Source organism: Diuraphis noxia, unplaced genomic scaffold, assembly GCF_037042655.1.
Source record: "Diuraphis noxia isolate RWA-SAM2 unplaced genomic scaffold, SU_Dnox_SAM2 contig0002, whole genome shotgun sequence".
In the NCBI taxonomy this organism is placed as follows: Eukaryota; Metazoa; Arthropoda; class Insecta; order Hemiptera; family Aphididae; genus Diuraphis; species Diuraphis noxia.
In genome coordinates this window covers 58,804,454-58,822,593 of record NW_028301712.1, presented here as the reverse complement: position 1 = coordinate 58,822,593, position 18,140 = coordinate 58,804,454, and the positions used below count along the sequence as shown (strand labels likewise).

The following is an 18,140-nucleotide window of genomic DNA, read 5'->3' as shown; positions in this document are numbered from 1 at the left end:
AAACGGGTATATATTATACCAGCCCGTTTGCCGAGATCGATCATATAAACCTCTATTCAGTACCAATTCAAATAAATATTCTAAAAAAGCTCCTTCTTATGATCATGACCATGTCCGACTTTTAGGTAAGACTCACACTCCTCTAACTACCAAAAAACATCCTAAACCTTACCCATTTACATGGATTAACCAATAAACAAACTTAACCACCTTCAAACTTCCATTCACTAGTAGAGGCGCAAGTCTGGTATAGTTAACGGCAAAGCCATCTCCCCAACGCAAAGCAAAGCAAAGTCGACCACTGTTCTTCAACACTTCAAGCTCTCAACAACTCAGCCTAAACACTCAAGAAGGAACTGAAGCCCGAAGAAACCAACCAGCAGTGATCCAGTATTCTAATTCTAGCACGACGACGATTCCAAGCAACTCCAGAAATAATGACCTGAACCTACTGCCATCAACCATATTAGTACCGCGGACAAATAACCAGCCGTCCTTGTTGATAGCGCACATTGTGGGTTGCCTACCTCACCGGATGACGGCAACTAAAACGACGAAAACCTCCCAGGGTTAATCGATTATCGGCTAAGATATAATAATATATTTTAATAAATTTAATAAAAATGACACCATGAAAGAGGAGTTCCACGTGGAACCATTTTCATGATTTGGTAGATAATACTGCTAAATGTGGTAATTGCCCCAAAAAAGTGAATATTGCTCGTGGATCGTTTGGAAATTTGAAAAAATAATTGTTCATTAATCAAACAACTGTAAGTTATAGGTACCTATGCAATAAATTATTTCAGGCAACTAAAGTTCACTTGTTATACGTGTTGTGGAGCAATTAGCCAGATGGTGTACCTATCTGATAATATTAATATTAAATACAGGTACGAGGTACACATTTAGGATATAATATTAAAAAAAATATTTTTACATATTCTATTTGATAGGTATAAAAAGAAATAATAAGAAAAATGGGTTGTTTTTGACATAATATTTTTGTTTTTGTTTGTATAGCTCACAAATGAATACTATACATTTTCATAAAATGTTTATATGATTATTTTCCACACAATATATAGGAAATATAGGTTTAGAATAGTTTTCGATTTATTTTAGTTTTTCAATTATTGTTAATAGATACATTTTCACTCAATCAAACAACTCCAAAAATTAATACAATATGCGCTACGTAAGTTATTATTATAATTAAATATTTAATTAAAAAAAAAATTAAGCATAATCCATAGAACTTTTTAGAGTATTTGAATGTAGAACTTTATTTTTTCTGGAGTTTAGATTTGATAATTTAATTTGATTAATACGTGGTTCCTTATATGTCATCTTTATCATAAACAAAAAGAGAAGTGTGTAACGAAAGGTAAAATAAATTTTTTATGAGTATTTGAAGCTCAAATGTTAACAAAGTTCTTCACAACTTCTTCTAGATATATATTCGTTTGTGTATGTGAATATTTGTATTATTTAAAATATTTAGTTTTTGATGTTTAACTTAACAATCAATGTAAATTCTATAAATATAAAACTGAATATCAAAAGCGTTAAGAGTAAAGTACTAAAGTAATTTTTATTTTCGAATATAATAAAATATAATGTACATGAAATAAAATTATTATGTGCTTAAAAGCCAATTGGTAGCATATCTTGTTATTATAGTAACTACGTATACCAATAACACAGAATAAATACAGATTTTCCATCCGATAAATCTTAAAAATCTCGTGCAGATTCAGACGAGCTCATATCATTGTCGTTCCGAGAATAGACATACCAATAGCACCTCTTACCGACATTAAGGAATCGACTCTCCAAAACCGATGAGCTACCTGCGTAGGACACGTTCTGTCACAGCTTGTTGCCTGTCACCGTTAATATCGACTGACAAGTTTAGATCCTCCGATATCCCATTTTTTATTTAGGAGACTATTTTTCGTAATCATCATTGACCCACCGTGAGAAAAGCGCTGGCATCACAAAGTTCATTAAACTTCGTATGTCCGCCGAACGTAAGGTATTCTCCAAAACGTTTGATAACTCAAGTTTAGCCAACTCCAAGTGATTATAATATTTACGTTGTTTGGATACCTACACGACAGGTTTTATTTTTGGCGTAAAAGTTACAATCTTCATATAGCCGTAAGTGTGGCTATTGAAAAGCTGGTACATTTTCAAAATTCAATTGCCAAACATTTGGTGTATTATTCTCCGTTATCTTAATTTTTCTAAGACTAAAGTTCAGTTATCTGGGCATACCTCACCACCGATCGTATAGTATCGGTCACCGTTTCTAAGAATTTAAGATTTTTTATAACCTTTCATATTTATTACGGACGTGAGTAATAAAACCTTAAGGCAATACTATCACAAAAAATGATAGATAGCATTTAACCGAACTTACACATTAACAACATTAAATTAATATGAAAATAAAGAGATGGACTGTAAAAAATATGATAAATACAACATGCATAAATCAAAATACTGGCTAAATCTCAGTAAGTAAATTTTAAAGATAGAAAAAAACTTTATAATTCAAAGTTGTTTAAAAAAAATTAAAGTAATTTAAATCTTAACTCAAAAAAGGGAGTTACAGATAAAAAAAATAACAAATTAAATTAGAGATTTAAATTATTCAAATATTGGTGTAATATTTAGTCTTTTATGTAGAAAAAACCCCCTATCAAATTAAAGTTATGGGTTCAGAATATTCCGTGTTATCGTTGAACACACAGCATAACCACATCATTGCTTGTCAGTGAACGATTCATTTTTAGGGAATTTAAGCGTATTACATTTCTGCGGCTCTGAAGTCAGTCGTCCTAGATTTTCAGTGTCAATTTTGCATTCCAATTTCAATTTCAAATTGTATTAGCTCTTCCGTGTAGTAATTAAAAAAAAACTATTACTGGACATATCAAGCCTAACGGATCGAATATTGAATCGAATTCCGAGAGTATTAATTGTGCGTTTTGTGATTCTCGTTTGTTTGTCATATAAATACTGATATTCTTTATATTGTCGTATTGGTATATGCATCAATTTGTTTAATTCCAGTATATTACAGTCCTAAAACGTTTGTAGTATTTTCTGTATAGTTAAAATATAATTGATTATTCGATCATGGTACCTTTTAAACACCAGTGTTGGTGAGTTGCGGCCCAAACCCTAAATAACGTACGAGTTGCGGCCCGGGTTTATGAAAGGAACGTACGAATTGCGGCCCGGGTTTATGAAAGGTACGTACGAATTGCGGCCATACAATAATGTATATATTACAATTATTACATATATATATATAATATACTATATGTCTATATATAGTATATAAACATCACAATATTATGCAGGTATTTTCTAATATAAATTGTCGTACCTACTTATATTAATATTGGTCGTAAAGAAAATAAAAGTATTCATAAAATTATAGAATATAATATAATATATTATGGTGTAATATATTATGATAATTATGTCCAAAAAAAAATCAAAGCATTCATAATGTAAGTCATATACCTATGGAAGATAATACGATAAAACGATCTATATTATCTTTATCATATTGTAGTGATCCCTCACTAACGCCTATTATAGTATTATTTGAGTTCAGTGACGTTGGATTGACAATCAGGTTTTTCAAAGGAGACGGTGGTAGAGTTACAAGTTACACAACGTTAAAAATATTAAGTATTTTATTAAAGTAAAAATATAAAGTTATATAAATTTGAAGACAGAACATAAAGTATCTGCCCGAGAAATTAGTAATAAAAATGGAATGAACTTATGTATAGCGGCGATGTTGAGGACAAGCCCAACGACTATACTAAGTTCTACATTGAGTGAGACACAAACTAATTCTAATTCTGCAATGGACTTAGTCCTGTATTTATGCAGACATTTTTACACGGTAGAGATTGTAGGAAGTGGATTAAAGGAACCGCAAAGTGGTTGTTATTCCGAACGTTTGGATTCTCAGTAATTCAGCGAGCCAACGCCCATACATTCGGCAATATTCTATTTTCGCACTTTTTTATAATTTAAACACGGTTGAATCTGGTATCTGGGATTAAACTGTCATTCCCAAGGTCCAAGAAGACAGCAGTATAATATGAGAATGTGAATTGTAATTATAATATGTTAATGTAATTTAAAAGAAAAAAATAGTATAGCGACTCCGTCGGTTTACTACATTCCTCCCCTCGAAGATGGAAGTCCCCAACTTTCCTCAATTAAACCCATATGGTTTTAATTTTGTATAGTGGACCTCCGGGCTATTCCGTGGTGTAAGTGGAAATTCGATTATGTCATCACTTTGATGAACCGTTCTTGGTTGGTTAAGTTCTTCACTTCCTTCACGAATGTGTTTTGGACGTCTGTTTTTGAATTTTTCTGTTATTTTCTTTTTTATGCTGCGTATCATCATTAATATCATAATTATGACAATAGAGCCTATAGTCATGTACAATACATAGTTGAACAACCGTTGTATGTCTTGAATTTCTTCGATTTTTACGTTGATTTTGGTTTGACGGTCCAAATTTTTCTTTGAGTTTGAAACTACTGCACAAGTCGTCCATGTTATTTGTTTTTACGTGATAGTCTTCCATTAAGTTGTTAGTCTCTATACGTGGTGAATATTGGTTTAGGTCTATTATTGACCTTAGATTAAAATCCGCGTATTCAGATTTATAGTCGACTTTTCCTGGTAATAGTATGTCTCTAGTGGCTAGTGGCGTAGCCTTTGCAAGTTTCGTTTAAGTGAATGATTCCTACTCCTTTGAGTTTGTGGCTGGTTGATTCTTTGTCTTCATCACAGGTAATGAATAGTACATCATGGTTGGTTACGTATATCCATTCATTTTTAAATCTTTTTTTATGAAAAATAGTTGTACCGATTTGAACATGCATTATTTCACAACTGGGTGGAACTTGGGAAGGATCTTGCAATAGTAGTACTTCAAATGTGGGTCGTGTGTTGCGAGGATGTAAAGGATTGCCTTCAGGACATAATAGGAAGTACGTACATTTCACCAGCCCCTCCAAGTTTGAAAACCTTTGTTTATTATTCACCAATAATTAGTGTGTAATTTGTGTAAATTTGTGCGAACATTTTCAAAATTTGTGCGATAAAGGATTTTGGACAAATCCAAAAAATCTTTGGGGGGGGGCTGAAGAAATGTTCTCCGGCCCCCCCTAAGTGTAAAAAACCTACTTTTCGGGAATTTTTTTTTACCAAAAATTAGTGCGCGATTAGAGTGAATTTGTGTGACCGAAATGAAAATTTGTGCGCCCCTCCTTGGCCCCCGAAATCGCGTTCAACCGTTTTGACCATTTCCCCAGCCCCCCCTCGAGGGCGAATAATCGACTTTTCGGGAATTTTTTTTTTACCAAAAATTAGTGCGCGATTAGAGTGAATTTGTGTGACCGAAATGAAAATTTGTGCACCCCTCCTTGGCCCCCGAAATTGCGTTCAACCGTTTTGACCATTTCCCCAGCCCCCCCTCGAGGGCGAATAATCGACTTTTCGGGAATTTTTTTTTACCAAAAATTAGTGCGCGATTAGAGTGAATTTGTGTGACCGAAATGAAAATTTGTGCGCCCCTCCTTGGCCCCCGAAATTGCGTTCAACCGTTTTGACCATTTCCCCAGCCCCCCCTCGAGGGCGAATAATCGACTTTTCGGGAATTTTTTTTTACCAAAAATTAGTGCGCGATTAGAGTGAATTTGTGTGACCGAAATGAAAATTTGTGCGCCCCTCCTTGGCCCCCGAAATCGCGTTCAACCGTTTTGACCATTTCCCCAGCCCCCCCTCGAGGGCGAATAATCGACTTTTCGGGAATTTTTTTTTACCAAAAATTAGTGCGCGATTAGAGTGAATTTGTGTGACCGAAATGAAAATTTGTGCGCCCCTCCTTGGCCCCCGAAATCGCGTTCAACCGTTTTGACCATTTCCCCAGCCCCCCCTCGAGGGCGAATAATCGACTTTTCGGGAATTTTTTTTTACCAAAAATTAGTGCGCGATTAGAGTGAATTTGTGTGACCGAAATGAAAATTTGTGCGCCCCTCCTTGGCCCCCGAAATCGCGTTCAACCGTTTTGACCATTTCCCCAGCCCCCCCTCGAGGGCGAATAATCGACTTTTCGGGAATTTTTTTTTACCAAAAATTAGTGCGCGATTAGAGTGAATTTGTGTGACCGAAATGAAAATTTGTGCGCCCCTCCTTGGCCCCCGAAATTGCGTTCAACCGTTTCAAAGCAACCTATAATGCTAAGAAAACCTATCGATACTAATTTTTATACCTTTAGTGTACTTGCCATTTGAAAACATTTATTTGTGGTGGACTTGGGCTAAAAACCTAACAGCCGTGAATAGCAGCTCTAATTGAGGTAAGTTCTTCATTTTGAATATTTTTAATTCTAAGAAAAAGGATACGAGTAAGTATGCGCAAACAGATTATAATATTATGTTAAATATCCAAGATTATATTTAATATTATAGTAATAGTGTGTGTAATAATAATAATTAGTAATTTATTGATAACACATTTTTAAGTTTTAAAAATAATAATTAACCATGATCAATAAAACATCATTGAATTAATTAAATTAGAAAAATCATAAAAATATTACATTCTTACGGTAAAGATAATAGTTTTTGTTCATGAATACAACATAGATCGCTAAACGTAAAAGACAGAATAATGCATAGTATAAGCAGGTTATTAACATTTTTGTGACCTGATCGTAATTTTATTGGTAAGAATAGGTAAGGTAATGGTCACGAGTTTTAGTATATTAACCGGCCATAATAAAGTTAAACATCCCATTTTTCATTAAAGTATTATACGCATTTACTGTTTTATATTATTCATATATATAATTTTATGTATTGAAATATGTCGGATGTATTTTAGTAGATTTTTACTAAGCTGGTCCAAATTTTACGCGGCCCACCGAGTTTATCGCGGTTACTCGTTTCGCCCATCTGTGCGTGCTTAATAATATGTAAGAATAATATACAATTTTTTTTAAGTATGTAATCAGTTTTATTAATTTGATATTAATGATAACATTTATCGCACTTCTAAAAATACGTTTTGGCAAACTAATTTACGAGTACCTACAACACGGACCACTGTGCGCGGCCGTGCATAACAGCACTTTTTGGGCAAGTTCTTTATTTTGTATTTCTTTAAATATTTTCTACTTTAGGAAAAAAGGAAAAATGATATGATAGTTGATGGAAATATTTGGAATGGTTATATTATAATATATTCTGATTTTTCCGATGATCTGAAGAACAAGTTTTATATTGGCTTGGGTAAATACATGTTGTATTGGCTGAAATTTAATAAAATTAATATAACTATCAAGCGATATTTATAATTATAAGTTGTATAACAGAAAAAGAATAGCTCTCTTCAATTGTAACAATCACGAATAGTTATAATTTATAAATAACACCACATGGTCACCCGTTTATTTATCAGTAACATGAAATAATAATAGCATTGTCCCACAAACGCGTGTGTTTATGTACATCATTTCTTTTTCTTTATCTCTAATAATAAAATGACATATCTATTTTACTAGTTATGTTAATAATTGTGGATATTATCAAATCGTTTTATCAATGTTTTCTTATTTCTACTAGTATTTTTATAATAACTAAGTAGGTATATTAGTGAAAATTGTAGGTGTTTATATATTGATATAATACCTACAAGTTTTGAGTACTGTTTAGCTATTATTACTTATTGATTTTTATAAAATGGCTGGAAGAAAGCCTGCTGTTCCACCAAGTCAGATTATAGATGCCGTGTTGATTTTCAAAGATGATGTGATAAATCGTGAAAATGGAAGTATGTTTAACAATATAATTATTATTTATACTACATTTCCTGTATACTAATGTAAAGCTAGAAAATATAATATACTTGTATATTATGTTTAGTACTTATAATTTATACTATAATATTATATTTAAGCTATAATGCCGGACATGGTTATAATTGAGTTACGGTAGACGGTACAGCGAAAACACACGCGGACAAATGATGCGTGGATATGACGACGTCCGTTTTATAGTATCGCTCTCGTCCCTCGATTATATTGTTCCCTGAACCCAGCTCCAGTGTTCGGAACGTTCACTAAAAAAATTAATTTATTCAAGGAACCTTTTCACGTTCACGTGCGTAGTTTTTTTCAAACAAACACGTTCATGTTCATGTTCTTTGAAAAAATGAAAGCGTTCATCAGGTCATTCATTTATTTATTTTTTTTGTGAATCGTTCAATAAATTTATCAGTTAATATAAAAATCCGAAAACATATTTACATATACGAGTATACAACTCAGAAATTTACATTTTTTTAAGTATAAGCTGCTACAGTCCATATGGCATATGACATACATGCTATACCACTATATACGTTTAAACTTACCTATATTCATTTTTATTATTATTAGCCGATTAGTTAGGTTAGTTATACCATAACATTAAATCTACGAGTAGGATCGACATTTTATATTTTATAATATAAAATATTTTTAAATTAGTTACTAGTCTAATAATTACTAGATATTTATTACGTGTACATATTATACAAATGGTACCTAGATGCCTTTGTTTATTAATTTAAATTGTCGTAACTTAAATGTAGCTGAGCATTTTAACAGGTTTATATATCATTTAGTCATAACTCATAAGAGTTTTTACTTGTCAGACGTCAGCTGATTTTTGATTTTTGTTTTAATATGACTCTTATTTTTATTAACTTATTAATACATAATGGATATCTTCATATTTTGTATAACAATATGGTATAAAAACAAATATATTTGGCGCTGTACTGAGTACAATACGTTAAATATAAATGAAGTTCATGTTTCTAAGTACCAAATATTTAACATGTAATTATTGTATTATAAAAATATCATTATTTACCAAGTACCTATATTTATTATTATTTATTATACATAATATATTGTAGACACAATATTAAATGATTTAACTTGCAATATTCTAACACTGTCTAATAGCGCCCAGAAAATTTTTTAAACATCGTGTAAGTAGGTACACTGTAACTAGTTATCATATTTTAACGAATTTTATGTTAACATATCATATAAACATATTATAAATATGTAATTTAATAATATATTAATATGTATTAATATAAAACATGTTTTTATATCATTGACAAAATATTTGTATGACGTTATATTTTTAACAATACTTTTTTTAACAATTTATTAAAAAGACTAAATAAGATTATCTATAAAATATATAATTTTATTTAATGTATTTAACTACCTATACATTTATATATTTTTTTAATTTTTTGTATAAATTGTTTTTTTATGGTCTTAATAATACTTTATTATGTTTAATCTTAAAAAATATTAGTAAGTTATAAAATTTTTCTATAACAAATTAATTAAAACAATGTACCTATATTATACAATTAATAAAAATAAGTTATAATAATGATTAACACATACACAATTAATTAAAAAATAATTTTAAAAAAATGATTAATATGTAATTACTAATTACTAATTAAGATTAATCATTCTAAATCAAATTAGTTAGCATATTTTTTATATATTGTTAGTCATTGTAATGTATAATGTTTATTCGTGATAAGGTTATCAACATTAAGTATTATAATAAGTAATAGGTTGTAAAGCATAGTTTTTACGTCCCCAAATTGCTAGATAGCTTTGTACACCGATGATCGTGGTTTCGATTAATTTTTTTTTATTATTTTATAATAATTATGGTTTCGACATTTTATTTTCGAAATTTGTCACACCATAATAATATTATGAACAATACATTTTTCACTTCGTTCAAAATTTAAAATGGTGTTGAAGAAATGTATGTTTACTGCACACTGTACAGTTAACAATAATACATTTATAAATTAATTTTATCAATAGAACTTGCTGTGGCCACAAATAATATTTGGAGTAAAATAAGTGAACATTTAAATTATAAATTATCTGCTAATGCAATCCATACATTTGTACAACTAAAAAGGCACGGAATTTGGGAAAAACTAGGTTTTTCCACGAAAAAAACCTTACCAATATCCCCTGAAACAATAATAGGAGTTCAAAATGATCTTGAAAGTGGTATGTTATTCAAAGTGACAAGTATTATACATTTATTCGATCGAATAAACTAAATTAATTGATTTATATTTTACTTAGATGAATTTACAGAGTCGAGTAATGATGACGATTGTATCCCGCAAAAAAAATTTGTTTTTACTTTATCAGCTGATGAGTGGCAACAAATTCAACCTCGAGAAATTAGTTATAAATTGTCTGATAAAAATAACCCTATTCGGACTTCACGTTCATATGTAGTTTTACCAAAAGGTACTTGGACTCCAGTTCTTGCAGAACATTTTTGGATACACACCGAATTACCTTGTTGTTTATCCTTCAAAAGAGCAAAAGTTTTTCCTAATGGACAAGTATATGTTAAAGTTGTAGGACGTTGCTCAGTTTGTGAATCATACTTTGAAGGTGTTGTATCTCAAAGACCAGCAGAAAATGCCAAGTAATACATTTATTGTTTATTATTATACCTAATTTCAGAAATTTCAAATATTTTATATAAAAAAAAATATTAGGGTTCTTATGCATTGTACATATAAAGGACATTTTCATGAGAAACACATGGCAAAAAAAAGACGAATAATAGGGCCAGCAAAAGATAAAGCAGTTTCGTCTCTTTCTGTAAACGGAATGTCAAGTGAAACATATAGGGAATTAGAGGCTAATCGTATTATGAAAATAGGTAGGTACCTATTACAAAATTGTTTAAATTATTTAATTAAGTTAAATTCAATCTCTATAGAAACTTTATGAGGACGGTCTACTTGGATACAATCCATTCCAAACCTGGGCTGAGAACATTTATGAAGAAAGCAAGCATTATTTAAAAGAAGGAACAGGGATAAATGCCATGTATTTACCGACATTGGTTCAATATATTATAAAATGCATGAAACTCTTGCCTCTATGGTCAGCTATTATGGTTCCAATATATGGGTATGGTGATGAAACTGCTAGTTCGGCCGCAGTAGAGTCGAGTTTCAAAAAACTTAAGACCATCACCTTTAAACAAGACAATTTACCAATTTCAATTGAAGACTTTTTACCTCGTCATATTTCTTCACTAAAAGGAGCATCTCTAATCCACTCAACAAAAAATTCACTAGCATCAAACAACAATGACGATATCAATAGACAATCTTATATAAATTCTCAAACAGGAAACAAAGAACATATAGAAATTTGTCAGAATTTGGAAGAAGTTGAAAACACAAACATGCTATCTGAACAGGAAAATGATTTTTTGATAATTCCTGAACAATCAAATTGTCCACTGTGCTCTGAAGGTATGGATACAGGAGCACATAAATGTTTTTACTGTGGAATACCTGTTCATGCAATTTCCACATGCTCAACTTGTGTACCTGGTAATGATGACATGCGAGTTTGCCACATGTGTTCATTTGTAGAAACTAATGAGGAGAATAACGCATGTGAAACTTGGAGTAGGAAAAATAAGAAACAACGAAAAACTAATTCGTACCTACAACCTAATCCACATTTAAGACATTTGAATTTAAATAACTCTAGACAAATTAAATCATTACCAATTCTAAAAAATGGCTCCCGTTCAGAAGAACTTAAAAGTTGTAAATCTAAAGTGACACAAGGAAAAATCATACTAACAAATACATGTGCATTTGACTCATTGGCTTCATTAATTATGGTATAATATAAACTTGACTATCGTTATATATATATATTCATTTTTGAATTGTTGTAAAAGTCTATATTATATATTTTTCAGGTATCATACTGTGATAGCAAACCATATTCCGAGAAAATTGATTCTATTGTTCAAAGTCAATTTCTGAATTTTATTTCGAAAATCCTAAAGAATGGTATTACGTCTTCAACATATACAGAACGAGCTGATATTATAATTAACAAGTTGAATCCGGAATTAAAAATGATGGAATATAACACAACGTTGGCTATTTGTGATTCTACTATGGGTAACGTTATACATTCAATGTTAACAGAATTTCCAACTATAAAAGAAACGATACGGTGTACATCGAATTGTCAAACAAAATATAATACTCTAGTGTATTTGACTTATCAAACGGAAGATGGTCATATAAACAATTTACAACAATTTATTGATAATCGCCAACCCACTGAACAATCACAATGTACTCAAGAGGTGTCTGGAATCTATTGTGATGGGATGAAACAAATAATATCTGAATTCTCAGATATGCATCTGTTTATAGATGTCCTTCATTGGGAAGGTAATCTTCTTTATATATTAAAGTAAATAAATACATTTTAGGAGTATCATGTATGATGATGAAGTAGGGAATAAACGTTATTAGCAAAAATCATAACAATTTTCATATTTAATATCCGGTCAATGATTGTAACATAGTGAAACGAAATCGATTTTATATACTATCTAGATACCTTATATTAACCACTTCTATTATCACCTCTAAAAACATTTTAATTAAATTATATTTTGTGTAGATAAACTAATTATTATTTTAACGCCAAACCGTTATCAATACAAACACAACTATACTATTAGTATTGTTATACTTATTATAAAAATAAAATGAATATGTTGAACTTTGATAAAAACAAAAAAAAATATATACTTTGCTATTTTATGTGTATTGTGTATAGATACATAATATTAATAGTACGAAGAGAAAAATTACTGTACAACAACTTCTTTGAATTTATACACACTGAATTATATTTTATAATATTATTGCAGGAGAAAAGGCAATTTCTAAAGATCGCAGCTGTGAAGCAGCTGCTCAGGTAAAGGAAAAGTTATGTGATATTCCACAAATTATATTGCATAACTCAAAAACCTATGAGCTTAGAGGAGTACTCAGCTTCAAAGCCGGAAAATCTAAATTGAGAAATTCAACAGGGCATTATTGTGCCTTCGCAAAACGAGGGTCAAGCAATTGGGAACAATTTGATGACATGAAAAAAAAACCAATTCCTGTCAAAGACACAAAAGTTGTGAATTGCGAATTTCTTGTATACACAATATAATAAATTTTAAAAGTTTAATTTTTTTAAATTTTTAAATTTTTTTTTTTAATGCATTATATTCAAAAATATTATTGAAAAACGATCAATTTTATCATGGTTTTTATAAACCCACACCAAATGATCCGGCTAATATTGTCATATCCTTTTTGGATGGGATGTTTTACTTTAATATCCTAAAACTTGTGAACGATACCTTACATCTCCTTAACAATAAAATTACGATTAGGTCACAACGATGTTAATAAACTGACCATACCATATATTATTCTGTCTTTTACGTTTTTCTAATTTAATTAATTCAATGATGTTTTATTGATCATGGTTAATTATTTTTTTTAAAACTTAAAAATGTGTTATCAATAAATTACTAATTATTATTATTACACACACTATTACTATAATATTAAATATAATCTTGGACATTTAACATAATATTATAATCTGTTTGCGCATACTTACTCGTATCCTTTTTCTTAGAATTAAAAATATTCAAAATGAAGAACTTACCTCAATTAGAGCTGCTATTCACGGCTGTTAGGTTTTTAGCCCAAGTCCACCACAAATAAATGTTTTCAAATGGCAAGTACACTAAAGGTATAAAAATTAGTATCGATAGGTTTTCTTAGCATTATAGGTTGCTTTGAAGCGGTTGAACGCAATTTCGGGGGCCAAGGAGGGGCGCACAAATTTTCATTTCGGTCACACAAATTCACTCTAATCGCGCACTAATTTTTGGTAAAAAAAAATTCCCGAAAAGTCGATTATTCGCCCTCGAGGGGGGGCTGGGGAAATGGTCAAAACGGTTGAACGCAATTTCGGGGGCCAAGGAGGGGCGCACAAATTTTCATTTCGGTCACACAAATTCACTCTAATCGCGCACTAATTTTTGGTAAAAAAAAATTCCCGAAAAGTCGATTATTCGCCCTCGAGGGGGGGGGGCTGGGGAAATGGTCAAAACGGTTGAACGCAATTTCGGGAGCCAAGGAGGGGCGCACAAATTTTCATTTTGGTCACACAAATTCACTCTAATCGCGCACTAATTTTTGGTAAAAAAAAATTCCCGAAAAGTCGATTATTCGCCCTCGAGGGGGGGCTGGGGAAATGGTCAAAACGGTTGAACGCGATTTCGGGGGCCAAGGAGGGGCGCACAAATTTTCATTTCGGTCACACAAATTCACTCTAATCGCGCACTAATTTTTGGTAAAAAAAAATTCCCGAAAAGTCGATTATTCGCCCTCGAGGGGGGGCTGGGGAAATGGTCAAAACGGTTGAACGCAATTTCGGGGGCCAAGGAGGGGCGCACAAATTTTCATTTCGGTCACACAAATTCACTCTAATCGCGCACTAATTTTTGGTAAAAAAAAATTCCCGAAAAGTCGATTATTCGCCCTCGAGGGGGGGCTGGGGAAATGGTCAAAACGGTTGAACGCGATTTCGGGGGCCAAGGAGGGGCGCACAAATTTTCATTTCGGTCACACAAATTCACTCTAATCGCGCACTAATTTTTGGTAAAAAAAAATTCCCGAAAAGTCGATTATTCGCCCTCGAGGGGGGGCTGGGGAAATGGTCAAAACGGTTGAACGCGATTTCGGGGGCCAAGGAGGGGCGCACAAATTTTCATTTCGGTCACACAAATTCACTCTAATCGCGCACTAATTTTTGGTAAAAAAAAATTCCCGAAAAGTAGGTTTTTTACACTTAGGGGGGGCCGGAGAACATTTCTTCAGCCCCCCCAAAGATTTTTTGGATTTGTCCAAAATCCTTTATCGCACAAATTTTGAAAATGTTCGCACAAATTTACACAAATTACACACTAATTATTGGTGAATAATAAACAAAGGTTTTCAAACTTGGAGGGGCTGGTGAAATGTACGTATAGGAAGTCTCTAGCGTGTTTACAATGAGTATAGTAAAATTCATCGTAAGTTGCATAATGTTCTTTAGATTTACTTATAGCTAGATACTTATTAATAGGTTTTATATAAACACAATCATTGTCAATACATACTGGTACAGGTATTAAATTATATAAAACAAAATCATTTTGGTAGATTAAAAGTAAAGAAATTATAAAAACTAGGTTGTCGTTAGCATAATAAATAGCAATATCTGAGAGTTTCACTAGTTCATAAATGTTAGTTATTTCTAAGTCAGTGGGTTAATTTGCTCTTTGATTAATTTAGATTGTGAAGAATTCTGAGCTATTCCTATATTAAAGTTGAATTTTTTTATGCATTCTAAGTTACATATTCCGTAGATTAACCTAGCTGTTTTTGTTGCAAATTTAAGAAGAGCATTACGTTTAATAATTACGTGTCTTATAGAGTTTAAGACTTGTTGTTTTTTCTGTTGTAAATCCTGAATTATATCGTTAGCTACAACAAGTAAATTATTACAGTCAAAATTATTGTTTACTGGGCGTATATGTTCAATACACAATGCTTTTGTTTTTTCTATTATAGTATCTATGTAATCAAATGGTTCGTTATATTTAGCGAGACTAATGTACGCAGTAAGATCCCATTAAGAAGTTATAAGTTTCAACGGTCCTCGATTTTCGTAGTAGATACCAGAATGTTGATTTAAATGTTCGTCTGTGAATCTTAAAGTTCCTGACGTAAACGGTATTGTTAGTAGTATCAGTCTGGAAATGTTTTTAGTTTATTAGTTATACTTAAAATAAAATTATAATTATACCCAAAACTTATAAAAATAAAAAAATAAATGATTCCCTCTTTCCGAATATAGTGTGTCTTAACACTTAAATTTAATAATACGTATATGTACTTATATATTATTTATATTATGTATTTAGTTTTTTTTTTTTTTTTTTTAAATATTATTAGTTATTTATCCTGCCGTGACCTATCTATGATGTCTGAGTTTTTGTGATAGAGTTGCGTAAAAACACACCGTGTCCAAAGGACATCGGTTAGTGGGTTGTGCGGTTCGCGCGAGTCATGTTTACACTGGCAAATTAGTTCGTGCGCTTCCTGTAATTTGAGGGCTCGCCCTCGTTTGTTGTAAGACCCTAGCAGCATGGATGCTATGATCTGTTTCGTGTTGCAGTTAATCAATTGTAAGTAAAATTCTCCGTCCATATTTACGTCCCATCCCCTTAGCGAGAAGGTTGGTTTATTTATTCTAAGTTGTAAGATTTTAATATCGGTACTCCCCTCCCATAGTATGATAGTTTCGTAGTATTTTAGTAAGTTTTGGATTTGTATGGTTGTTAGATTTGGTCGGGTGGTATGGTCGGAGTCATATATTTGTGCTAACACGGGTAATAGAGTATTCGGTTTATCCTTAAATATCTCGACTAAGTGCCGAACCATTTGTTGCCATTCATCTTTTGACACAGGTCGATCCTGGTTTAAGACCAACGCACGACCTTCCAACTTGGTAAGGCGGTTGACTTGGTGTTGGCCCATAAAGGCTCCCGAAATAAGTATGAGATTATTTCGTCCCAAATTAGTGAATTCGAAATCCACTATAACGTATTTGCGTCAATTTCTATAATTGTAGATCTATGATTAGTAATAGCAAAAAAAAAATAAAATAAAATACGGAAAAAGAATACAAAAGTAAGAAGAATAAAATTGTGTTATTAAATAAATGATTTTATAAGAAAGTTAATCTCATATAGTCTAGTATGTATAATAACTATAAATATATATATTTCTCTATTGGCGGCCGTTATCATTTTCATGATAGCGCTTAACGTTGTTTATATGGATTCTATATTCGCGACGACCTTTTTGAATTGTTATATTTTCGTTATCGTGCATGTACCAAAATTATTTCATACGGTCCTTGCCAATTTAAATCGAGTGAGTTCTTCTTGTTATGTTCTTTAATGAGAACTTTGTCCCCTACATGGAGATCGATAGCATTTATAGTGGTATCGTAATAATTTTTATTTTGTTCCTATTCCTGATGCGTGAATCGGTGACGTGGTTGAACTCGAGATCCGCTGATGTACTTGATTCTGGGTTGGATACCAAAATACTTCTTTCAGGTGACCCCACACCTGACACCAAAAACGTGTAGTGATCCCTCACTAACGCCTATTATTTGGGTTCAGCGACGTTGGATTGACAATCATGTTTTTCAAAGGAGACGGTGGTAGAGTTACAAGTTACACAACGTTAAAAATATTAAGTATTTTATTAAAGTAAAATTATAAAGTTATATAAATTTGAGGACAGAACATAAAGTATCTGCCCGAGAAATTAGTAATAAAAATGGAATGAACTTATGTATAGCGGCGATGTTGAGGACAAGCCCAACGACTATACTAAGTTCTACATTGAGTGGGACACAAACTAATTCTAATTCTGCAATGGACTTAGTCCTGTATTTATGCAGAATTTTTACACGGTAGAGATTGTAGGAAGTGGATCAAAGGGAACCGCAAAGTGGTTGTTATTGCGAACGTTTGGATTCTCGGTAATTCAGAGAGCCCATACATTCGGCAATATTCTAATTTCGCACTTCTTTATAATTTAGACACGGTTGAATCTGGTATCGACAAAATTGTCATTCCCGAGGTCCAGGATGACAAATATGAGAATGTGAATTGTAATTATAATATGTTAATGTAATTTAAAAGAAAAAATAGTATAGCGACTCCGTCGGTTTACTACATTGTTATATGACGTCATTTCCTCGAGAAAATAGTTAACATAGAAATCATGAATTAGTGCCTGAAGACTTCCGAAAAGTTTGACTATTCTTCTTCTGTTATTTTTTTTAAACAAGCTGTCCCCAAGTATGAGGTGATAACGATCCGTGACAGTTTTTAGACGATAAACATCAAGTGGCTGGCTCATATCTTCACACCACAAAACGCGTTGATAATCAATAGTTGATCTTCTGATACATATAATATGTCCTTATACATTTAATATCAGTAGTAAAAACATATTCGTGCGTTCGAAATCATGACATTTTACTCGTTTTAGTGACTAAATC

At 31.8% G+C, this 18,140-nt stretch overlaps 1 pseudogene; it reads right to left on the bottom strand.

The window, feature by feature from the left end:
* Window positions 1-3,698: 3,698 nt before the first annotated feature.
* Window positions 3,699-16,597, bottom strand: LOC149058723 (uncharacterized; annotated as a pseudogene).
* Between the last annotated feature and the right edge of the window lie 1,543 nt (window positions 16,598-18,140).